Consider the following 27766-nt stretch of genomic DNA (forward strand, 5'->3'; position numbering starts at 1 on the left):
AATAAATAAATAAAATAAATATATATATATATATATATATATAAAATAATAAACCTCACATTTCAGCCTTTACTTTTTTTTTTTTTTTAAGAAAAGGATGCGTCAAAATTATAAATTATAGGCATAATTCTACATTATTATCCGAAGTGTTGAGATTTCTAGACTCCACATTAGCTTGTTTTCCATTAACAATTTGGTTGCCAATGTTTGCATTGGTCTGAACAAAAACAGCAGACAGGCTGAATGAAAAATGTAAATCTACTGTCTACCAGCAGGTGGTAGACAGTAGCTTATGTAACAGTGGTAGCTTATGTAACAGCAGAAATCGAGCTGTTTCCACGGTAACCACTGTGAACAAAGCAGCTGTGCTTATAAATACTACTTTATTAGGCATTACATAGAAGGAAGATGGGAAGCAAATGCCATTGCTGTGAATTTTTCAAATCATATACGGTGTTAATGATAATTAAAATATGAAACTGTTAAATTAACCGTCTGCACATTTTATCGTAGTTTACCTTCAATCTGGTAACCATTTCATCCCCATGAGAAACCTAGAATCTCTCAGACATCCATAAACAATCACTCTCAATGGGAAGATGGAAAGTCTCAAATGTGCTGTCATTGACTGAACTTATCTGGTCTCTGGCTATTTTGCTCAGTCTGGCTCTTGTATCTGAGCAGAGTTTGGTCTCGGTGGTAGGGGACATTTTTAAAAGTACTAAATGGCCATACCGCAGGGAAGCCCGTGACCCTTTGACTCTCCGGCGTATCTGCGGTGGCTCAAATCGATTTGATGGTAACAGAGAGAAAACGGTGCCATCTGAATTTGGATTCCCTAGAGATCCTCCTTCACACAGGGATACTGATCTTGAACCCTGGAAGTGAGATTATTTGTGCGAAGTGTAAATGTATCCGGACTTTTGTGTAGATGCTGGGTCTTGGATCAGATCAGGTCAGCTCGGAAAATGGCACAGTGAGAAACAGATGTTCGGTGGGCGGAATTTGGCCTCATTTTCAGTATTTGTAAAGCGAATCAGGAAAAACTGAATGTGTTTTTGCTGATGAGGAATAAATATTTTCACTGCCTCGTAATCAAAACGATGGGGTTATGACTGATGCCCCATCTCATTATCCAAATCATTCTGTTGCTGGGAGACAAGTGTGTGTGTGTGCGTGTGTGTGTGTGTGTGCGCGCGCGTGTGTGTGTGCGTGTGCGTGTGTGTGTGTATCATCTATCCATCCATCCATCCGGTTAGTTAGTTTGTTTGTAAAAAAAACGTTACTTTTTAATTTTTTGTAGCTTTAATTTTTATTTTTAAAATAATTGTACTTTTTAGTTTAATAATTGTACTTATTATTAGTAGTAGTAGTATTGTTATTATTATTATTATTATTTATTTTGTAATTTAGCTTTTTTGTTGTTGTTGATGTCACACCCACCATACAATAATATATATTTTAAATATGTATAGTTTTTATTCACTCAACCATAAATCTATTATATACTTCTGTTAAAATGTTTGGGGTTAGTAAGGTTTATTTTTTTTTTTTTAAGTGAAATATAATTGCAATGCAATTTAAAAGAACTGTTAAATAGTAATTTATTTCTGTGATGCGCAGCTGTATTTTCAGCATCATTACTCCAGTCTTCAGTGTCACATGATCTTCAGAAATCATTCTAATATGCTGATTTGCTGCTCGAGAAACATTTCTGATTATTATCAATGCTGAAAACAGTTGTGCTGCCCAATATTTTTGTGAAAACTGATATTTTATTTTCCAAAATTCTTTGATGAGCAGAAAGTTCAAAAGAACAGCATTTATTTGAAACAGAAATCACTTTTGTTCAATTTAATGCTTCCTTATCAAAAAAAACAAAAACAACAACAACATCAAAATACACCAATGTATATTGGAGCTGACACATGTAGTTAAAGACACTGATATACATTGGTTGTGTGTTTGGGCCGTAAGAGGCAGTTCTGGACCAGACTCATGGTGGCAGGAGGATGTTTAAGCTTCGGTCAGTCGGGCAGATGGCATTTGGCAGCTCTGTCTGTGGCTGGATGCCCTCATTGACGAGCAGCAGGTGCTTCAGGGCATCCAGTGGTGCCAGCTGTGTGCAGGAGAGCGAGGATGGGGACAGGCACCGTCGAGGTGCAGCGGTCATTAGGAATTGGACAAACAAAGGTAAATGCATCCGGATTGGATCCTAATGGAATCATGTCACGCTCTCATTGTGATGGCCTGTGTATATGCATTTCCATCACTGCCTCTTCTTGCGGCATCTCTCTGTATCCATCGTCTCTTTTACCTCCGCCAGTGGCAACAGGCTCCATTTACATTGGATTATTGCGACCTTCCACCCCAGCTCCCGCTCTTTTGCTCTCTCTCACCCTGTTTAGAAATTCATTTATTCAGTTGTGAAGAATGGGGATCGAGCTGGCAGGGCAGCCTCAGTTACTGAGCAAGAAGGATAATTCGATGAATCAGCCGTTAGTGTCTGGGAAAGCAAGATAGCCTCTGTGTGTCTTCAGGGCTTCTAGACAGAGACCACAGTCATTCTTTTCATGCATGCAGCTCCATGAAGACTGTACCTAATGGCTGTCGTTTGGTTCGTTGAGTGTTACAATTATGACTTTGGTGATTAAAACCTGAGCACGTGCTCACAGAGTTTCTCTAGTCTCGCCTCAGTGGGAAACGGACCTCATAATGCCTTCATATAATCGCTTGTTTAGTTTTTTTCCTCCGCTCTACATATTGCATAATACAAATGATGCATGCTTGGAATGGGGATTTCACATTGTTGGGTTTATGATGGATGCTTTATCACTGACAACAGTGACCACTTGGGTTTTTTTCAGTGAGGAAAATAAAAACAAAACATAAATAACAATAAAGTTGGTTTTGCAGCCGTAGTCTGTTATATGTTTGTCTCACAGCACTTTCATGTTCACAGCATCACATTTATTAAACATTCAAAATCAAGAGAATTGCAACAACAGTTAAATCTTTGAAATCTATTTATCCACTGTGAGGTTTTTACTCTATTTTTAATATGTGAAGCATGTGTTGTGGAATTGTACGTGAAAGTAATAAAGAAATGGTAAAGTACTACTACTAATATTAATACATTCTACGTTTTGGGATTAAAATCTTTAAAGTAATAGTTTGAAGATTTATTTAGTCAATATAACAAAATAATATTCTGTTATTATATGAAGCAACCATTTAAGTCAACAATATATATTTTATTTATATATGCAACAATATGCAACAAAAAAATATGTGTGTTTATGTAGGTTTTTGTAGTTTTTATTTTATTTTTTAATATGTGTATATCTTTTATATTTACTTATACAATATCAACATGTATTGATGGGTTTTAGGATGGATATACATGCACAGGACATATACGTCCGAAAATATTGTGTGCATACATAAACATACATATTTGTTAATATATGAAATTATTCCAATTTCTTTTCATATGACAAGATATTTCATATATAGAAATGTAATATATGTACATATATCTCGCCTTCACTGCGAGAGAACTGCAGTCGACGCTTTGATCTGTCACAAACATGGCTGCAGATTCATTATAGACAATTGTCAGTTCAGTTCAGTTCAGTTCCTCTTTATTGTTCTCTGACCTTTATGTGTGAAATGAGACCAGACGCGTGGGTGTGCATATTAAGTCTCCCCCATATCAGAGGCCTGTTTTATATCCCGCCATCCAATTCCTTGTTTCTCATTTCTTAATGCGTGTTATTGGTCAGCGTCTCTCTCCCGAACACTAATGGGTGACTCCATTAGATAATAGTCACATGCTTGTGTCCTCCCGGGTGCCATCAAAAATCATTGCAGCCAGGGGAATAATGGAGGCTTGCTCTATTCCAGCAGTTAGGGAGTTTTTAAGAGTCTACCAAACCAGTGGGAACAATTACTGAATCTCAACACGCAGCGTTAATAGTGTTGGGCTTTACGTAATGTGATGTTTCCCTCAGAGTTTGGTTTGAAAATGTCCGCAGGCTTGACGGTGTCCACAGGACTTGTTCAAATACTTTCTTCTCTCACAATTTAACATGCAGCGAGAACCATAAGTAAGACTTTTGTACTTTATTCCCCTAAAAAGTGTACACATTAGGGCTCTGTGTTATTTGCATTTCAACCTGGCAACATTGGCTCAACCAATAGCGTGAGTTTGGGGCGGGTCTATTTCTTTGGCTGACCACAAGCATTGAGTGTTTGGGAAACCTGTTTGAAAACAGTTATTTAAGTTTATTGTATTTCTTTTAGTTGATGCTTGTGGTGTAAGTTGGCTTCCCTTTTAAAGTGATTTTACTAATGATGTGTGTTTATGTGGACCAGGCACTTGTTTACCAGTGTTTACCAGTTTAAGGACGATTAACGATCTTAAGCAGCTGCAGATGAAACAGTGGAATATTGACTTTGAGAGGTTGTCTTATGCTGACTGATTTGGTCATTTGCTGTGAACACATTTCTGTATGTAGTTTGCTCTCTCTCTCTCTCTCTCTCTCTCTCTCTCTCTCTCTCTTCTCTCTCGCTCTCTCTCTCTCTCTCTCTCTCGCTCTCTCTCGCTCTCTCTCTCTCTCTCTCTCTCTCTCTCTCGCTCTCTCTCTCTCGCTCTCTCTCTCACTCTATCTCTCTCTCTATCCTGATGCTTTGTTTTCAAATGCATCATCCAGTTTGTTTGGTTCTGGGAGCGCTGGGCTGTTTATTAAAAGAAGTGCAGACTTTGTCCCTACCATTCATATTCTCTTCCCCTTGCTTTTCTTTTGTTTTCACCCCCATCTATTTTCTTCTGTTATAACATCAGAGAAAGAAAGTATTTTTATCAACTATGAGTGTTTTTCTCCTCTTTTTATTTATTTATTTATTTATTTATTTAAAGATATGAAGTGTGTGTTATGAAATGGGATGTGAAATTAATAAAGATAAAAAATAATCACTTGGTCATTTATTACTAAGTATGTAAAGTAAACTGAGGATTTATAACAATTCTAAATTACATAAAAACATAGAAATTATAAAAATCTGAATTTGATATTGTACATTCAGGGGGCTTGATGGTTATTTATTTATGTATTTGTTTGTTCTTGCTTGCATTTATTTATGTATTTATTTATTTATGCATTTATTTTTTTATGCATTTATTATTTCAGAATCACTTGACAACCAGTGAATTTGTTTGTTTGTTTGTTTGTTTGTTTGTTTGTTTGTTCGTTCGTTCGTTCGTTTGTTCGTTCGTTCGTTCGTTCGTTCGTTCATTCATGCAGGCATGCATTTATTTATTTATTTGAAGATTACAAATGGACTTAAAAGCCAGTGAATGCACTCTCATTGTATGGAAAAAAAGTAATGAATTTTGAGCAATTTGTTTGTAAGTTTCATTCAAAATCCTTCCGATCAAGCAGCTCCATTTGAACAGGCATGACACTTCTGTTTACAAATGTCCTTCATCTTGATCAGAGAAGTCATCTCATTATCTATTTTCAATGTAGCAGATTTTAAACGCTATTTTATCTCTAGATTTATATGCTCCAAAAGCACTGGGTTTCTGTGGCTGGCGGGGTTCAACCCCTTAATGAATAACTTGTGTTACACATATTGCACAAGAATATCATGCCCATATGTTTAGAAAAAAAGTTGAAGTTCACACTGTAGTAGGCAAGACTAAAGAGAGAGAAGGAGAGAGAAACGGATTGAGAGGGGAAGAACAGAAGAGATTGCTCTCAGCTCCCAGACGCCTCAGCCATCTGCTCCTCGATGTTCCTGCTGGTGGATCCTTCTCAGCCGGCATTCACACTCGTCAGCTTCTGATTGGCCAGTGCTGCAAGATGACGCCGCGATGTCACGGAATCTTGTGACGAGAGTGGCTGAGCCTCGCCATGACAACAACCCTAAAAATCACAATTGACTGGATTGAGTAGGAGGACTCCTCGCTGTTCAGCGCTCCAGTCTGACAGTACAGTCTGACAGATATCTCGCTTTAAACACTCGTTTGATTGTGATTTGAGTTTCTGTACCATCTGACACACATACCACATAAAAAAAAAAAAAAAAAGCAAATTTGATAATCGTTTATGCAAACGTAGTCAAACACTGTATCTATCTATCTATCTATCTATATATATAATGTGTGTGTGTTAGTTAATATCTTAGACAAATCTAATCTTAGACAATATAAATATTATTCTAAATAGTTGACATTGCTATTACCAACATTTCACATTTTAATTTAGCTTAAGTTAAAACACTAAAAATACAAAGTGGAAACAAAATAAATAGATAAATAAAATTAAAAGCTAAAACTGAACAAAAATTGAAATAAAAATAAATGAATCCTAAATGGTAATCTGATATATATATATATATATATTACCCAGAGCATTTTTTTATTTTGGTAACAGAATTTGACAAAAACGCACAAGAAAATTAATAAAAATCTAACACTATATATAAAAATCTAAAACTATAATGAAAACCTGAAGTATAGTAAATAAAGATAAAGTAAAATATTAATAAAATTATACTATAATTGTTTATATTATTCTTAAACAGTAAAATAAATGATATATTTTATTTTTAAGGTGTAATATATCTGGTTATATAATAAACATTTTATGCAAAATAATAATAATAATAATGATGATGATGATGATGATGATGATGATGATAATAATGCCATGAATTTGATGAGCTCTTCCCTCTAATAGCCTCGGTCCACTTATCTGAGTTTCTAACTGCATGCATTTTATTTTTTGGCCATGGTTGTGTTAGATGAGAGAGCGAAGAAAGAGACAGCTTCTTAAAGAACATGTGTGTGTGTGTGTGTGTGTGTGTGTGTGTGTGTGTGTGTGTGTGTTTTAAGCAACCTCACCATAATCATTCAGGTGTGGTGAGAGCCGAATGCGCACAGCTGCAATTCTACAAGCAGCCTGTCAAGCCAACAGAGTTTCAGATCCTCCTTCTAATCAGAGCACTAGCGCTGACTGTGTGCTATTCCGCTGTTTTCTCTCTCCGACATTATTCCCGACACACAAACGCGTGCATGTAGCGCTATTATGAATCCAATGAGCTGCTGAGTCAGAGAAAACGGGTAAAAGAGGTGTCTGAAGTTTATTGGCTCTCAGAGAGCGTGTGAGGGTAGCCAGGGGACATCATGTTTACCCAACTGCATTATCCAACAACACTGAACTTAATGCAGAAAGCAGCTGGGGCTGATCCAGTGCTCTAGTCTCCATCCACTTCCTCTCTGACTCGTTCTTTCTTATCTCACCTTCCAGTGCATCTCATGTATTACTGAGGGCATCCTTTCCTCTCCTCCCTGCCAGGGCTAGGTGGTGTGTGCATGTGTATCTGCGTTAGACAGAGAGTGAGAGTGTGTAACTCTTGGAGCTGGAGGGCCCATCTGTTTAAACACTGCAGAGAGCTAGTGAGAATATCTCCCACGATCCCCTCTGCCTGGACAGGGAAGAGGATGTATAGACAGATGCTCTCATCCACAAAGCCCCGCAGTCCTAAAGCCTGAGTTTCTCCGGCAGCTTCGTGCAGTTCATATTTCTCATGGTGAAAGTTCTGATGTTCAGACTCCCTGTAATGCAGCTAATGAAGATCAGCAGAAGTCTATGTACGCCACAGTCCTGCGGTTTATTAATTTGTGATAATTAGATGTTTAGATAGTATTTGTCTGACCAGAAGAGAACCCCCCTCCCCCCATCACTTGACTTGACTTGATTTGATAATTAGAGCTGATGGAGAGAATATTTTTAAAGAGGCACATATCGGTACCATATGGGATATCGGCTGATATTAATTTGAGATAACTAGATTTTAGATATTAGACAATTAGAGCTGATGGAGAGAATATTTGCATCTCATAACTTTGTGTTGACATTATGTTGACATACTGTAGGTGAAAGTTGGTCATTTTGTCTTTATTTTTTTTAAAAGAGACACATATCGGTACCATATGGGTTATCGGCTGATATTAATTTGAGATAATTAGATTTTAGATGTTAGATAATTAGAGCTGATGGAGAGAATATTTGCATCTCATAACTTTGTGTTGACATTATGTTGACATACTGTAGGTGAAAGTTGGTCATTTTGTCTTTCTTTTTTTAAAAGAGGCACATATCGGTACCATATGGGTTATCGGCTGATATTAATTTGAGATAATTAGATTTTAGATGTTAGATAATTAGAGCTGATGGAGAGAATATTTGCATCTCATAACTTTGTGTTGACATTATGTTGACATACTGTAGGTGGAAGTTGGTCATTTTGTCTTTTTTTAGGGATGCATATCGGTACCATATCAGTTATTGGCTGAAATAAATTTTAGGTAATTAGATATTTTTATATTAGATAATTAGAGCTGATTGAGATACATTTTCTCATAACTTCATTATGTTGACTTAGGTTGAAGTTGGTAATTTTGTCTTTTTTCAAAGATGCACATATCGGTACCATATCGGTTATCGGCTGATATTATTTTAGATATTTAGATGTTTAGATATTAGATAATTATAGAGCCCCTAAAGGGACATGGTGATGGAAAATTATTGCGATGGCAGAAAAATAATAATAATATTTCAATGTTTTGTGTTCTCTTGTAAAACTTTCATGCCCCCAAGGAACTTTTCATCTGTTCACAAAAGTGTTACGTTCCCCCAAGGAAAACTGTGTTCTCCAGTGAAACTTTGCATCCGTTTGTGAAACGTTTGTTTTGGGTTCCCTTGAGAAACTTTGCATTCACTTGCGGGAAAAAAAAAAAAAAAAAAAAAAAAAAAAATTATCCTGAGGAAAATTGCATTCGCTTGCAAAAGTTTTGCATTTCCTTGATATGCTTTGTATTCACTTGCAAATGTTTCACGGTTGCCTGATGCAAATGTCCATTTTTCACACAGTACATTATAATGTGATTCTTAATTTCATATAAAACAACCAATTTTAGTCTTTAGTTTTTTTGATAATTTAGATGAAATAGTGTAGAGCTTTAATATCTGCAATTTGTCCGTTATTGACCATAATGTGAAAATTATCAGATTATCGTATTGACCACATTTTTAATATGAGTGCATCTTACATTATATTTAATTAAATGTAAGGACTAATCTCTGAACTACATGACATATTTTGAAAGGTGGTTTTATACTGACAGACAGTCTGCGGGTTGTTTACTTTTAATTAATAATGTAAAGTTTCCGGTATTGTGTCAGGAGGAGCGAGTGTGCCAATCATAACACAGTGAAAACCAAACAGGTGTTTCTGGCCGTCCGTTCTTTTCTATAAACTCAAACAAGTTATGTGATACATAATCCTCATTCACTCTGCCTAAAGACATAAAAAAAAAAAAAAAAACGCTCGCACCGATAGTCACTGGTTAGCTTGTGGCTGGCTAAGTTCTCATTAGCTTAACAGCCCTCCACTCCTGCTATCATTCAGAGAACACACCAAGAACACCAGACACCATCTTCATTCTCACCTTCCCTGGTTTCCTGAGCAGATGTGAATTTACACCTTGCTCCCAGTTTGATCCCTGGGCTCCTTCCTCTCCGCCGGGGCTCTGATAACATCAGCAGATGGATGTGGGTCATGACACTGTTGACTCTGACATGGTTAAAGCTGGACTCAAACTCCTGACACACTGAGGCACCAACTGGGCTGAATTTAGGACAGATCCCTGAGTATTCATCTGCTGCTGAGGGTTTAGTTCTGGTGTCCCACTGAGGGATGAGTCCTCATCTACTGCTAAGTGTCGAGAACCGCTCTCCTGCTGCGGGTTCAAAGCTCATCTGCTGCTGAGTGTTTGAGGATAATGAATCAACCCACATTAGCTGTGTAGAACAGCCTCTTTCCATGGATTTCTAATTTGGGTTACCATGACTTGGAGGACCTTAAGATAATCTTTTTTGTGGCTTTGTCGCTCCCTGTTTTGTAGAAAGGGCATTAGTAACCCAGTAGCAATAGACTGTGGTCTTGCAGGGTCTAATCTAATGATTCCCCCTTGCACTCAAATCAAATACAGTTAAATGTGGAAATTTAATTTGGTCAAATCTTAGTGAGATTGTTTGTCCCTCTCTTTGTATTGCAAAGAGAGAGACAAAATGACGATAGCTATATTTTCATACACATATTTCTATCTATCTATCTATCTATCTATCTATCTATCTATCTATCTATCTATGCACATTATTTTTCCCCATTAATATTTTATTTAGAAACTGTAAAACGTTAGTATTATTATTATTTTTTTTTTCAGGATTCTTTGATGAATACAAAGTTCAAAAGAACAGCATTTATTTGAAATCAAAATCTTTTACATGCAATACATTACAATGCAATAAATAATTTATTATTAGTAGTAGTAGTAATGCATTTATTTATTTATTTATTTATTGACTGTTGAATACATTTAACATTCTTAAGATGTAGATAAAAAAAGTATTTATTATTATAATAGAATCATTTATTATTATTATTATTAGTAGTAGTAGTAATACATTTATTTATTTATTTATTTATTTTTCTTTAAAATTTATTTTTATTTTACTATTTTACAGCTGTATATTATAATGACATTATTTTGTTGCTAAAGAAGGATGGATCCCAAATGAGTCTGGGTCTTTTCAAGGTTTTTCTCCAACCTGATGCTGCTCAAAAAGATTCAAGGAAATTGTGTGATTTAATGCATGATTCACTGGCCAAATGACATTGTGTCATTGAAACATGCCTTTTCTGTAAAGCTACTTTGCAACAAAATTGTGAAAAGCAAGAATTATGCATTCTGAAAAGCGCTATACAAATAAACATGAACTGAATTTAACTATAAGCTAAATGCTTTACATGTCAAATGGGCCAAGGAAGCAAATAGCATGTCTATTAAATCATTTTGGTAAGAGTTCTGTTTGGGCCATTCGGCTCCAACTGTGGAAATTCAACACTTTATGACTTAATGATTTAAAAGATCTGCCACCAAAAAGAGGCAATGTAAATTATATGTTCTCTGTGAGACGTGTAATCTGCTCCAGGATCGGACAATATTTGGTTGAGATACAAGTATTTGAAAATCTGGAATCTGAGGGAGCAAAACAATCTAAATAGTGAGAAAATCGCTTTAAAGTTGTCCAAATTAAGTTCCTATCAATACATATTACAAATCAAAAATGAAGTTTTAATATATTTACAGTAGGAATCTCCATTGAATGCAAAACTCTTTAGGTTGAACTGTTTCATCCTTAACGCCTTTTTAGAATTGATATATAATAAGTTTATTAAAACAAATATACTCTCTGTCATCTCTGTTATTATTCTGAAGGATGCATTAAAGTAATTTAAATATAGATAGAATGTCAGTAGCTCATAAATCATTTTTCGTTAATGCAATTAATATATATATATATATATATATATATATATACTGTATATGTGTGACCCTGGACCACAAAACCAGTCTTAAGTGTCAATTTTTCTAAATTGAGATTTATACATCATCTGAAAGCTGAATAAATAAGCTTTCCATTGATGTATGGTTTGTTAGGATCGGACAATATTTGGTTGAGATACAAGTATTTGAAAATCTGGAATCTGAGGGAGCAAAACAATCTAAATAGTGAGAAAATCGCTTTAAAGTTGTCCAAATTAAGTTCCTATCAATACATATTACAAATCAAAAATGAAGTTTTAATATATTTACAGTAGGAAATTTACAAAATATCTTCATGGAACATGATCTTTACTAAATATCCTAATGATGTTTGGCATAAAAGATAAATCTATAATTTTGACCCATACAATGTATTTTTGGCTATTGCTACAAATATACCCCAGCGACTTAAGACTGCTTTTGTGCTCCAGGGTCACATATATGAAGAAAAACATATGGATATATCTGCTAGCATTAGCTTTGCTTAGCAGCCTCAGGCCTATAAACTACCAGCTGTCAAATGTTTGAGGCATCTAAAAAAAATCAATATGAGTGAATCAATGAAGAGAATGAAAAAGTTTTAAACAGTGTCTTAAACACACTGATAAAGAATCATGTTCTCACTAAGATTTAATAAATTACTGACTTTCTTAGGGAGTGTAGCATGAAACAAGGACATGAATGAAAATATTGATCCTTTGCAGTTCCACCATTTTTCAAGTGGTGAAACAGTGACTGAAAGTACAGAGAGAGAGGGGCTGGAGTAGCTGGTTTATCAGATGGGATGATGCTCGGGTCTGTTAGCCAGCAGTATGGCAGCAGAGAACGTCTGATCTTCATCAGATCTCATCTAATGGGCTGTTGATCATCAGTCTCTCGCCTCTTTCTGTTTATTTCTCACTTACAGTCTTGCATGTGCGAAAGAAGTTTCCCATTCAGTCGCATCCTTGTTATGTGTAGACATGGGCTATTTTTGAACGGAGGTGATGATGTTGAGATTTTGTCAGTGTGGTTTGATAACACTTACAGGAGCTGAACTGCATTTCCTCTTCACTTCAGGTCTCGAGGCTTTGAGGTTTCTTTGTTTGTCTAGGAATAAGAGCATATGGTCTCTCATCTCTTCTGTATCCCTGCAGTAGCACACTTACATTTTTTTCAGTAAATAAATAAAAACATATTTCATGAATATACTAAATTTGACAGCCCTAAAATGCAAAAACTTTTTTTTTTTCTTTTTGAAAGTGCCCCTATTATGCCATTTCGAATATTGCCTTCCATGCAGTGTGTAATGTAGCTTTATGGGAACATAAACGATCTGCAAAGTTGTAAAGCCGAAAGTGCAAGATAAATAAAGTTATTGTCTCCCAAAAGAACGAATCGACTCTGAACAGCCTAAACGAATCGTCAGTAATTCGAATCTCACTTCCGTGATGGCTACACTTCACGGGGTAACACATGTGCCAGTTTATTTGGCCAGCTGGCTCCACTGAATCACAGCCTGTAAGTATGATAAATAATAGATGTTTATATTTTCTATCAAGGATTCAAAATACGTAACTATGGCAATGGCTGTATCATTTCCGACTGTACGCGGTAGACCAATCACAACAGACTGGGCCATCTGACCAATCAGAGCAGAGTAGCCTCACAGAAAGGAGGGGTTTAGAGAGAGTGAATCTTTGAACTGCTTCGAACGAATCGTTTGACTCCCAAGAGAAAGAATCGACTCTGAACAGCCTAAACGAATCGTCAGTAATTCGAATCTCACTTCTGTGATGGCTACACTTCACGGGGTAACACATGTGCCAGTTTATTTGGCCAGCTGGCTCCACTGAATCACAGCCTGTAAGTATGATAAATAATAGATGTTTATATTTTCTATCAAGGATTCAAAATACGTAACTATGGCAATGGCTGTATCATTTCCGACTGTACGCGGTAGACCAATCACAACAGACTGGGCCATCTGACCAATCAGAGCAGAGTAGCCTCACAGAAAGGAGGGGTTTAGAGAGAGTGAATCTTTGAACTGCTTCGAACGAATCGTTTGAGAATCGTTGGAAAATGAGGTGATATTAAATGCATATTTTGAGAAAACAAAAGTATTATTTTGACCCCGCATGCATGTAAACCTATTGTAGGAGACTCTCAAAACAACATCAGGAACCTTAAAAATGGCATAATAGGAGCACTTTAATGCACCCCTCCTGGATCCGTTTTAGAAATGATGTTTCCATCCCCACACACCACGCTGTTTGGTCATTTTCAGCTCAATTTGAATGAAGCTCTCATCTGAAACAGCTCTCATCCAGGATGTATGAAGAATCCGCTAGTGTCTTTGTTTGTAAACTGCAGTTTTATCTACAATAAATTGCTTGTTCAATTAGTAAAACTAAACATTTCAGAGATATCTCAATGCGGTTTGAGTTCAGATTTAATTGCACAGTGAATCCAGGTTTTAAGGCGTATCTTTTTCTGCTGTATTTACTGATGTATTTAGCTGTCGCTCTGCTGCTGTGTTCATCCAACTTTAAGAGGAAATGCATCGGTGTGATGTACAACCTGTCAAGGGCGAGCACATCCCTGCCAATTTATCTTTAACCAAACACCTCAGCTGACGCGGGGAGTTTGACACAGCTACCGGCTCTATTGACCACGGATCATGTCGACTGAAAAAAGAGAAAATGAAAACAAGATTGATGATCCGAATGGCTTTTTGAAGAGACTGGTGACAATTGCGTGTTTTCCTTTTGTTCTGCCGTCGCCGTCTGCTTCAAAGGGAGTAAACATCATCAGCACTGCCCCAGATGGAATGGGGGAAAAGAGCTATTGAATTAAAGAGTGTGGCGGGCTGTGTTTTAAGGAGCTGGGGAATGATCCTGCTTAGTCTCCATTAGATGACTGTCATCAGACAGAGAGAAAGGGGCTGAAAGAAAGAGCAGAAGAGAGTGAAGGTGGTCATTACAGCGAGTCTATTAGGAGGTAATGATGACTTCACTCACCACCGTCGTTTCTCTGTACATGCGATGGAATTGATCATGTTCCTCGCTTGGAGGAGAGACATCGCAATGTTTTTATTCAACACCTTTCTGACTTCCTTAAGGTCCGTCAGAGCAGAGTGATGAATTCGGTCCAATAAAGTGTTATGGGGCTGTTTTTTTTAGACTTGGCTTGATAGCAGCAGGTCATCAAAGTAAAGGCAGGTTTGTTTTTATAGATGTGCTAGTGCTTGGCAGACTATAGGGCTCATTTATGGGAAAGGAGTCCCTGCGGTTCATTTAAATTGGCCAGATATAGTCAAGCTTTCATTGTAATTTGAAGCCATCTTTTGAGGCAATGAATCCTCAAATCAGACTGATTTCAGCCTGAATAATTATAATTACATTATTGTGTTAAATGAGACAAAACAATACAAAAAAAGTAGCTTTAGAAAGAAATGTGTTTGATTTAACATAGAATTGATTCATTCAGTAATGAAACACCGCTGTGTGTCACTCAGAGATGCATAACAGTTCTGCTATGGCTTTGTTTGCAACTATTTTCGTTGGCCAAATCAGACACTACTGACAATATTGTGTCTAAAATACAATATTTACTTATTGTTTATTGAACTGTAAAATCAACATTTGCAATCATGCAGATTTTCAGGGGAAAAAACAGCACTCTTGCTAATGTAATATTGTTAAACTACATCATATGATATAAATATAAGACAAAAATCCATACAGGGGCATTTTTTGCCCTTATATCTTGAATTTTAGGGGCATATAACTATATTCTCATAGGCTACATCACACAGTCAGTCATTGTCCTGCATCATGTTCGTTAGCAACTGCATTAAATGCATTATTAATGTGCATTGTTTAATGCATTAATAAATGCATTAAATACATATAAAATGTTAACATATGTCTTCCATAATGAATCACTCCAAATTAATGCATTAAATTAACAGCATATAATTTTTACTGTTTTTTTTATTTATTTATTTTTAATTAATTTAATTATTTAGCCACTTGGTATTGTTCAAAATGCCATAGTTTTAACAGAACGATAAACACCAAGGTACACAACAGTACACCCCATTGAGCAGACTATGCATAAACCCTTCACAGCCTTACTTTCATTTGTATGAAATGAAATATGGCGTCTCCCTCATTAAGGTATGATACAACACAAGATAGCTGACAAAACTGACAACATATGTCTCTAAATTGATTATTTGTAATATGGAAAATCAACTGTTTTAATGGTTTTCAAGTTAGACTACATTGCCAAAAGTATGTGAAAATCTCATTCTAATGAACAGATTGGGCTAATTCAGCTATACTCATTACTAGCAGGTACATAAAATCAAACATAATGCCATGAAATCGACTTGTTTTTGTAGAATGGCAAACATAATTTTGTGGAACCTGTTCTGTTTCAGTGTGATAATGCCTCTTGCACACAAAGTGGAGTCCATGAAGAAATGATTTACTGAGTCCAGCATGGACAAAGCCCATTGAACACCTTTGAGATGAATTGGAACGCTGACTGTGATTCATTGTGCCTAAATGAGAGGAAATCTCTGCCGCAACTTGAACAATGTTCCAACACCAAGTGGAAAGCCTTTCCAGAAGAGCAGAAGCTGTTATAGCTGAAAGGCATGATCAAATCCCTATTGAGGCCCATGGTTTTAAAATTATAAATGTTTAAGAAGCACATACAGGTGCCCACATACTCTTGGCCATGTAATGCATTCTTAGCTTTTGGAACTTGCTAATTATTCTCTATTCAAAGCATATGCAACATTTGAATATGATAGAAAAAAGTATTATTTCTTATAATTAATGAGCATGTCAGACCTGATTACTCAAAGATGATTGAAGACTTTACGAGGATTAAATTGAAAATTCGCAACAATTCATCATGCCATGTTGAATAATAGTTCACATAACAAATGAGCATGGAATGGGAAATTCATTGGAAGGGGACTAAAGGCCCCCTCCCTCCTGTGATCAGAGGCTCATCAAAGATTCTGCATACCTTGATCTATTAATTAGTTAAAATCATATCCATCTTCTTGGAAGAGGGTTTGAAATTAAGATTTAGGAGGGCATTAGATTAATTGTAGAAAGCAGGTGGGAAAGCAGCACCCTGGGAGAGAGACAGTGAGAGAGAAGAGGGAAAAAAACAAGAGAGTGAGAGAGAGAGAGACAGGCAGACATAGATGGGGTGATATTTGTCAGCTATTAAACTGAAATGAGAGAGGTTTCAGCCTGGTGGATGGCTGAAGATCCCCAGCCCTTCTACGTGCCACTCCCTGAAGAACTGTAGCTGGGACGTGATCCAGTCCTGGCCATCTGTTCCCGCTGCACTGTGCCAAAGAGCCAACACAACCTAACCCACTTCATCTTTCTGGATGGGAAATATACGAGCGTGTGCGAATGAGTATATTTGCATAGCTGCTTCTATATTTGCTTGAATGCGTGCATGTTATGTAAGGAGACCTGCCCGTCTTTCTGACTGCTGTTATTTTATTGCACAGTTTTGGGATAAAATATGCATTTTTGCATGTGTGTGCGCATGTGTGAGGGTGTTAAGGCAGGGAGCGGATGTCTGCTACCCAGAACAGTCAGGCTAGAGAGATACCTTCTGGCTGTCTTTCCATGTCGCCAGGCACATCAAAAACAACACCACCAATGAGCAACAAATGAGGAAAGGAAAGGAAAGGAAAGGAAAGGAAAGGAAAGGAAAGGAAAGGAACATGAACGGGACTGGAAATGAGGACTGTATAGGACATGAAAGAGAAAAGGAAAGAAAATAAAATTAAAGGAAATGTCCAAGATAGGGAATTGGCTGGACAGGGAATAGAAAAGACATGAACAGAAAGGAAAGGGACAGGAACTAGGGACTGGACTGGACAGGAAAGAGACAAAGTAAAGGATCACGAACAGGACAGGCAATTGGGAGTGTTGCCAGGACAGGAAAGAGAAAAGGAAAGGAAACCAAATGAAAGGAAATGTCTAGGACAGGAAATGAACGGAACTGCACAGAACAGGAAGAAGACAAAAAGTAAAGGAAAAGAAAAGACATGAACAGGAAAGGAACTGTGGACTGGACAGGACAGGAAAGAGAAAAAGAAAAAAAAATCAAATGAAATAAAATGGGCAGGAAAGGAAATACAAAGGAAAAGAAAGGAAATGGACAGAAGCTGGGGACTGGACAGGAAAGAGAGAAAGGAAAGAAGTGACATGAATGGGACAGAAAATGGGGACTGTACAGGACATGAAATAGAAAAGGAAAGAAAATCAAATGAAAGGAAATGTCCAAGACGGGGAATTGGCAGGACAGGGAATAGAAAAGACATGAAAAGATAGGAAAGGGACAGGAACTACAGGAAAGAGACAAATTAAAGGATCATGAACAGGACAGGAAATTGGGAGTGTACAGGACAGGAAAGAGAAAAGGAAAGGAAATCAAATGAAACGAAATGGGCATGTCAGGAAATAGAAAGGATGGGAAAAGAAAGCAAAGGGACAGGAACTGGGGACTGGACAGGACAGGAATAAGACAAAATAAAGAAGAATGAAAAGGACAGGAAATGGGCACAAGATTAGAGAATATAATAGAAAAGGAACTTGACAAAATATTGAAGGAAAAGAACAAGAAATGTACAGAGCAAGGACTAGACAGGACTGGAAAGGCAAGTACGAGAAAAGGACAAAGAAATTGAGAGACAACAAGAAAACCTCAAACCCTGTGTTTGAGGACGGTATGTGGGATATGTTGTGTATATAGTGGGACCACCAGCTATGAAATGAGACATGAACAGAGAGGAGCAAAGGCTGATGGCGAGCACAAAAACATGAAAACATAGACTCAGAGAAGGGAATGGATAAGTGACCGATGTGTTCTGAGAACAAAGGAAGAGATCAGAGCCAGAAGTGGAGTGTCGAGAAGGAATGATGGAGGGGGAAAGCAATCACACTTTCCCGGAGTGAGAGGGACCATGATTCAGCATGTCTGCAGATGGCAGCTCCTGACAGTCAGAAGTCCTCCACGCGTATCTCTCTCAGTCTCAGATTGATTTCTACTCTTTGATGCTCACAGGCCCGTGGCCTAGTCAGATCCTAATTAAGATTCACCAGCAGGGAATGGGAGAAAACGAGAAGAAGAAATACAGATGGGGCGGTGTAGAGAACTACCGTGGGAGGTAATCGCACCAGATCTCTACTGCGAGGGCACTCGTCCCATAAGATTGAACAAAGAAAACAAGAAACAAAGATCAATACACAGGCAAACGGACAGCAAATGCAGCTTTCTGCTGTTTCTGATCCGGTTGAGGCCATCATTTTAGGAGAATCGCCTGTCATTTCCGAAAGAGTACAGTGATTTTCATCTCCACATCTAGAGGGAAGTGGCACTGCAGATTTCTCTCAAAGCCATCAGAAACAGAAACAGCGAGGAGTCGGGCTCTGAGAGCGACGAGCAGAAGGGTGAGGGGAGATGAATCGTGGCATGGAAATCTCTTCTGCAATTTGGCTGGTCAGAAAGGAAACGATAAACAGAAGGGCACACATTCTCACATGCCGCCTCTCTCACTGGCGGGTGGATATATTCATTCTGCTTTAACATAATTGATGTGCCAAGGGGAAAGGCGTTGTGTGTGTTTTAAAAAAAAAGCCCAAACCTTTGTGCACAAGCACACACTAACATACTTCCATGCTACTAGATAACACTTTATTTTGATAGTCCACTTTAGACATTCTAACTAAACTTTGCAACTACATGTCAGCTAGCGGTCATTAGAGTATTAGTAGACTGTCTGCTTAACATCTGCTAGCACTTTATTTAGATGGTTCCCCAACAAACATACTGATTATAAGCAGTGCTGGGTAATAACTGATTGCATGTAATCTGGATTAGGTAATCACATTTGAAAAAAGTAAGTAAGTAGCTGTAGTTGGATTATATTACATTTCAAAATGATCTTAATCAGATTACAGTTACTTTTTTTATGAATTACATTATTACATATTCACACAATGGCTGTAAAATATGAATAAGTTATTAATTTCTTAATAGACCTACCAGATATATACATGAGACTAATAATTATGCAAGTTCCTAAACACTGCCAATGCATAGCTGTGAAATACTACGTCTTCATCATATCCAGTGACCTACACTAATTATTAATATTGAAAGTCTAGACAACAGTATTTCAAAACTGGAAGACTTTGGCCACGTAATGTCATGTTTTCATGTTTATTAATGTTTGCTGTTCTCTGAGGATGTCACAAATTTGAATTTTAATTAGAGATTTTTATGATTTCATTAATTATTAGCTTTTCATCAACACCCTACAGTTCATGAAACCCTGCAGTAATGCAATGTTTAATGCATTTCGTGATATTGATAACAAAGATTTTGTTTTTTTCTCATTATTTGATCAGACAGCTGAAGATTAACTCCACAAAAATCAATAAAAAATGCTAAATATCTAACTGGACACCACCAAATTGATCAAATTGAGCATGCATCGTGATGAGGTCTTATCAACGATGTAATGTTCGATGTAAAATAAATCCTACTTTTTCCATGTTTTTTTTTGTTTTGTTTGTTGTTGTTTTTTTTGCAAATAGTGGGCAGTATGAAGTATGTACTGCACAGTAAGTAGTATGTTAGTATCTCATTCTTATAAAGTCTAATGTCCCCTGCTGTAAATGTTTTCTATACAAGTCACATTCAGAGATTCAGACTGAATCCAAGAGCTCATATAATTTTTAGCATCACATAAATATGAGAGAAATATGAGTCACGAGCAGAATGCAGAAGCAGGTTACATGCTGCTCATAATATGAAGCAGTTCAACCGTAGTCAAGCTACTGTTTAGAAAAACTAGCTATTGAGCTATACTACAAGATACTAATAACTAAATAATATAATATATATGAAGCAACAACTGTTTTCAACATTGATAATCAGAAATGTTTCTTGAGCAGCAAATTAGCATACTATAATGATTTATATTACTGTATTTACAAATCAAATATACACAGCCCTGGTGGGCACAAGAGACTTTCAAAAAGCTTATCATCACCATCCCTGCAGGACACATGTATGCGTTAATTATTATGTAAGCCAACCCACCTTGCATGCATGCATGCACACATACACACATTCATATATTTGTATCATGACAGTTATATATATATAACATTTAAATAGTTAAGTATTACTGTTTTGATTTTATACTGTTTTTAACATTTCAAATAATAACATGCTACATTGTTGTCACTTAATTATATTTTGGAGATAAATGTGGTTATTCTGCATTTTTTAATCTTAAACTTGAACTTCTGGCAAATATTCAAAATGCAAAGTAGTTCTGGATAGTCACATTGAGTGGATTGCATCGCATACAGTATTCAATCTAGTGTGCTTTGTTGCATATTGCACATTTTTGCAAAGCAGGTCATCAAAATACAGAATACTCATTCATACAGAAATTGTGCATACTTTGCACAGTATACATATACTACGTACTGCAATTAGTAAGCCATTAGTACATTGTTTCCAAACAGGTTTCCCAGTTCCACTCATCTGCCACTGGTCATAAAACTGAGACTAATGAATGTTCGAGCAAACGCACATAAACTCGCTTTCTTGTCTTTTTATTCACCAGATCTATGACCCCGCTGTATTTCTAGACACTCACATCAAAGCCTGCATTCGTTTCACACTCCATTGGTAGAAACATGAGATTAACTGAGACTAATACACACGGAGGTCATCAGGAAAAAAAATTGCATTGTAGTACCAGAATTCAATTAATTTGTCCTGCTGTGTTCCCTCCTGCATCGTGGTGTGTAACGTTCTGACACCTTGAGGAATTTAAAGCACAAGATTTATGTGTAAGAGTCTCCCGGCAGCTCAGAGGCGCTTACCTAACCCTCTAATGGCAAAGAGCCCCTTGTATGCACGTGTGTATATATATATATATATATATATATATATATATATATACTTTTGCACGTGTCAGTGTGAGTTTTAATTAGCTCTCGGTAATAATTCATTTCACAGGTTGAGCACATAACTCCTCGCTCGCCTCGCTGGAATATTCTTCCTCCTCTTAGTACCTCCCAAAGACACAGCCCGCATTTTAAACACTTTCATGTCTTTGTCAGTGCAGTCGACTCTCAGCTTCTAACGGATGAAATCCCGACACTCAAAAGCATCTCCTCGGGGCATCTTCTCACTTCTGCAGCATGATGTGGCACAGAACAAATCAAGCTGTGTGGCAAATCAAATAGCAATCAGCCGCAGTACGACTTCCGCTGAGTTTCACAAAGTCCTGGCTGTTTTAAAGGACGCCCCGCCAGGTTTAAACAAGTCACTTAATGATGACATCATTGCACTGTTATTAATCATCTTTTTGTGATTAACTTTTTTGCTTTTCAGACTTTCAAGTAAAATAATATAACTCGCCCTAACAATGCATTATCCACAATACACTGTACACATGCATGTGTGTATAAAGAATATGGTTGTTTGATTCAAAACAGGGTTATTAACGTTAACTAAAACTAAAACCATAAAAAGTCATTACTTGAACTAAACATTAACTGAAATGAAGTAATGAAAAATGAAGTAAAAAAACGTATTAGTTTAGTTTAATTTGAAGTACTATATAATTGGAATAAATAAATTAAAACAAAAATGAATGCCTAATAAAATAAAAAAAACTAGAATACCTAATGAAACATTTAAAAAAGTGAATAAAAAATTACAAAAAACAACAAAATTACTAAAACCTAAACTAAAATTGAAATGATAACAGAAAATAAATTATAAATCTAAAATATTAACAAAAACTATAACAGTATATCAATGATACTAAAATAGCACTGATGCAAAATTATTTTAAATTATTTTTTATAATAAATAACTAAAACTAAAATTCACAATATTGCATTGCAATGTTATTATTTGTCATTATAATTGTCTTTATAATGTTATTATTTTAGGACATCAGGTATTACATATTAAAACATTTATATTACAAAAAGGACCGTTTTTACATGTTAAAACATTTGAATTAACAATATTAATTGTAGAAAAAAAAGAAGCAAAAATGAAATGTAATAAATAACGTTTCAATTTGGTTTAATTTTGCACTCTATAATGAGATATAATTTTACTAAATGGATTAATATTATTAAAGATGAGATATGGTATCATTTTAGTCAGCAGACAAAACGGATATTTTGCTAAAATACTAACTAACTAAATAAATAAATGTGCTGGAATGGAGTGTGTGAGTAGTGTTTGATTTCACTGGTTTAATGGTAAGAGAAAACACCAACATCTGATTATTGTTTCGCTGCAGTCAGTCTAGAGGGCCAAACATAAAATTCATGAACTAGGATTCAGTTACAGGTTTAGAGGGAATGTTCCCAGACAGGGCTTTAGAGATCGCTTCCCTGATGCTATTGATCTGAGGACAGGACCATGCCATTCAGGAAAAATGTACCTGAGGAGCATTGAGAACAGAACTGGCCATCTGAACAAAAAGCCATTGACAGCCATTTCATCTGAACAAAAAGTTTTAGTGGTGTACAGTACGATCTGTGAATTTATAATCGGATTATTTTGATGGTTTCTAGAGGCTGCAGCTAAAGTATCACAAACAGCCTCCCGATAAATATAAAACTGCACAAGTTCTAGATCCTTAAAGGGATGCATCCAGAAGTGAACATGTTATACTATATGGCTTTGGTTCTTTTTTGGACACAGAAACATTCTGAAAAAAATGTTTTAGAGTTGTTTTGGATAACATTAACTTTCATTATATGGCCAAAAATCTTCAATATCATTCAATATCAAATCTCCTTTTGTGTTCCACAGAAGAAAGTAAGTCTTAGGGGCCGTTCACACAGAATGCGTCTTTGTGTCTAAAAACATGAGACGCAGTGCTCAGGAATGGTTTTTAAAAAAGCACAGCGCAGAATGCCTGCTCCAGTGTGTTGTTGTCAAATAAAACAGGTGCCATGCCAACTTGCTACTGTAAACAAAATCTCGCAATGCTTGCCCCGCCTCCGGGGTCTTCTGATTGGTCCGCTGTTGTGGAACTGACATGAGCGGCGCTGAATGTTAAAGTTGAAATTCTTTTAACTTGACAATGCGTCTTAGATGCTGCAAAAGACACGAGACGCAAACAGTCATACACATCCATCTAGCACATGTTTACATAGAAAAACAATGGAAAAGTAGCACATCGGAATGGAAAACGCATTCTGAGTGAACGGCCCCTTACAGGTCTGGAACGACACAGCTCATACGGAAATGTAATATATGAGACATTATTGCCCTATATCAAGATTGTTATTGCCATATATGTATGCACACACACACACACACACACACACATATATATATCAACATATATTGACAGATTTTAGGATAGATTTAAATGTGCATGACATATATGTCCAAAAAATTCCACACATACGTAAACAGACATATTTGTAGGGGCAACATATACAATTTTTTTTTTCTTCAAATTTGTAGTAGGTTTTCTATATGTTTAACTTCAAATGACATGTACATATATTCATTTGCATAAGAGAGGGACAGTAAATGGTGACAAAGTTTTAATTTGTTGGCAAACTATCCCTTTAAGAACAGTTTATAAGAACATTCTAACATTTTATCACCTAATTCGGAAAAAATATATTTTTCTTCATGCAAGGAATCAGTGTTATCTGCATAAACAAACTGTGGAATGATGATGAGACTCTCCTGCTGCATAAAAACGGCTGATGGTGTTTTTCCAAGCGTATCAGCACACATAACTCTATTAGATGTCCTACCTGCTTGCATCTATCTGATTTAATGTTCTCCTCACTATTATTTAGTCTTTGTTTTCTACATTTTTTCTTTTTTCTTTCAGACCAGCAGTTTGGTTGTATCACAGTGTCTGCTTTTCAATACCATCATTGCATCGTAACGTCCTCATGTATTATCTCAACCATTCAATTAAAGCCCTGCACAGACGTTACAGACGCTCCCACACAACACACGCCAACGAGCACGGGGAAAAAATAAACCAGCCACAGCGACAGAGAGTAATCGACCGCAGGCAAGAATGCCAATAATTCCTCAGGAAAGGGAAATTAGGCAAGTTTTCCACTTGTATTCAATAAATATTGAATTGAGGCAGAAACGAGGTGCTTGTGAAGTTGTCACTAACAGGCTGAAACAAAGAATCATGCTTATTGCCAATAGTGGGGAGACACACAGAAGGCCATGCATTTTCTGTAGACTTTGTGTGGCAGTTTATTGCAATTTTCATGATTATACTCGAGAAACGACATATCCTCCAACCATATTGATTTATTTTTTTTCCGCTGAATTGTGTTTTTGAGGATTTCATCCCACTTCCTTTGGCATTTAATGAAACATAAATGGCAGTGACATGCAGGTTATCTTGCTGATCACATTTGAAGCTGGATAATGTGGTAAAATGATTTTGTTATTCATTGTGACAATTTTTTTGAAAGTGAAGTGTGTCATTTGTGAAGCACAAGCATCACCAAACAGATCTGCAAAAGTAAACACATGTTTCCGGACCACTCCCCTCGTCTGCCATTGGTCGATCAAGATAACCCCGCCCCTTACACATGCCATTGGTTGAATGAAATCTGAACTGGTTTCCTAGTGCTCCCGATCAGGATTTTTACAGTTGACGAATATAATTGAATATATATATATTGAATCTCACACACACACACACACACACATTTCTATTTTTTCCACACATTTTTAAATTAACTAAAATTAATTATTCCTTCAAAATAAAATAAACATTAGCTGCAATAAAATATGTATATAAACAAATCTTATTTTATTAGCAAATAGTTGCTAAAGCAGCATATCTCATTTGCATTTAGTTTATTTTGATTTACTAAAATAACTAAAACTGAAATAAATATAATAATAATAATAATTATAATACAAACTATAATATGGGATTGTAGAAAGCATTTACCATCTAAAAAATGACACACTTCTCCTTTAAATATGAAATGGTTGTTGCAACAATGCAAACTGCACGAACCGTATCTTATAATTACACAATAATGGCAGTGCCTATAAATACTTTAATTAAATCCTAATAGAACAATAGCATGTTAAGTGATTAAATGGCTCAGCAGCTGTCGTTTAAGATGATTTTCATTAACTTTAATTCTGCTCGAGCGCGTGCCTCATGCATAAAGCCGGAGGAAATCTTGGACCGGTCAGTTCTTGCTGCACAAAAGCAGAATCTCTCCATCTGAACACAAAATCCATTTCAAACCATTCCTGCATGAGCCGCCTCCCTCCACGGATCCTTCCTAAAGGAGTCATTAAGATTAATGAAGCTCGCCGATTAATTTAAATAATGGCTGTACGGGAAGAGAATAAGCCTGAGGACAATACCTTAGCGAAGAGTTGAACCCGATGACAAGACAAGAGCTGCTCTTATCGCGAGCGTGATGCTCGGCTGAGCTCTTCCATTCTCTCCCAGCCCACTTTCCCATCTCTCACTTCCATTTCTGTGCTGCTCGTCGCTCTCTCGTTTCTCGCCCCCTTTTATTCCAGCCTTTTCCACTCTCTGCTTTATTGACTGGTGCTGTGTAACATGGGAGTAAAGGAAGCCATGCCAGACATTCTGCATCGATTCGAGTTAAGTGAGCATAGGAACATTATTGCTATTCTGTTATGCATATTCAGCCGTTTTAGGCAATTACATCTGCAGGAACTAACCTGTTAAAACTAACAAAGCCCTTGAGGAAGGTTAAAAAAACTGAGAAAAATAAGAACTCAGTCTGAGAGAGCTTCAGGTCATGGGGACACGAATGTGAATAGTTTTTATAGAGTATTTAAATAAATATGTAGTTGTAGGTTATGCTCAGTGTTAGGGATGTGTGATATATCAGTTATGTTGGATGTTTTGTGGTTTGGGTTATCAATATAAGTTGATATTAGATATTTATGCATGCTCATTTACTCTTTAGATTAATTTTGCTTCCTTTAAAAACACTAATAATGAAAAACACATGTAATATTTAGCAAATCTCCAAATGGATATCCATATTTTTTTATGCATGCAGCATTTAAAATTATTGATTTAAAATTGTAATGCTTTATTTGTTATGTTTTTAGGCAAAATATTGAAGTGAAACAGAAATAGTGGCCATTTATTGGTTGTCAGCCATAACATTAAAAGAATGATCAATTATCAATACCAGGCAGAATATTTGTATCGGTGAATCCTTACTTGCTGTGCTTAAAATATTATGCGAAATATTAGCACAATGTAACCTCGATGGAAATTTGAGGAATTGTGGTTATAGTTTTTGTAAAAAAAAACAAAAAAACTGAATGAATGAATACATAAATAATACATTTTATTTATTATAAAATACACCAATAATAAGCTAACATTATTAAAATAAGAAAAAAATAAAATAATAAATAATTTAAGTAAATGTTCATATAAATAATGATAATAATAATATAAATAACTACATTTATTTAAAAAATACATCAATAATAATAGTAATATAATATTATTAAAATAATGAAAAAATATTTGAATAAATAAATAAATAAATAAATGTATTAAAAACACTTTAAGGTCAGAAAAACACTAACAGCAAGAGAAGCTTGACTATCTACTGATCGAAACAGATGCACAGAGTCTCAGGAAGTAAATCTATTACATCAACATTTGATCTCTGCAAAAAAGTACAAAAGCCCATAGTCTCTGTTCTTAGTCCACTCTCTTTGTCTGTAGGCTGAAATGTTCAAGCAGCCGTCCCCGTGACTGAGATATCAATATGCCATTCAGTTCTCTCTTATTTATGTGTTATAAAATAAAGCAGTCCCTCTGGTGAAAGAAAAAAAAGGACTGGGAGATGTAAATAATGTATGTGTGACAACGGTTGATTTCTCAGCAGAACTGGGTAATGGCAGCATCCCTATGGAACGGCTCTGCCATCTACTTGGAGCTTATTCGCTTCAGCACTGATGCATTCACTTTATTGCTGGTGATCTGGGCTACATCACGCCGTGACGGAAATGTGAAGAGACTGTTCTTCTGAGAACAGACAATCACAGAAGTTAATCTAGCAATGAAATTCAAATCTGCAACGTTCCGGATCTTTTTAACGGCACTCGTAAAGAAGTTACAGTAAAGCGCGGATTACATCCTTCTGAGAAATCTGATGGATTTGGTAGAGTGTTGATACACAGGGCAAATTAAACCTCTCT

The 27766-nt window shown here is 36.3% G+C and overlaps 1 protein-coding gene across 1 annotated transcript in view; it reads left to right on the forward strand.

Moving 5' to 3' along the window:
* Positions 1-27766, forward strand: part of LOC107656952 (leucine-rich repeat and fibronectin type III domain-containing protein 1-like protein) — a 148439-nt gene that overhangs the window by 89020 nt on the left and 31653 nt on the right. The gene's annotated exons all lie outside the window — the stretch shown is intronic.

The sequence above is a fragment of the Sinocyclocheilus anshuiensis genome, unplaced genomic scaffold, assembly GCF_001515605.1.
Source record: "Sinocyclocheilus anshuiensis isolate Anshui unplaced genomic scaffold, SAMN03320099.WGS_v1.1 scaffold1052, whole genome shotgun sequence".
In the NCBI taxonomy this organism is placed as follows: Eukaryota; Metazoa; Chordata; class Actinopteri; order Cypriniformes; family Cyprinidae; genus Sinocyclocheilus; species Sinocyclocheilus anshuiensis.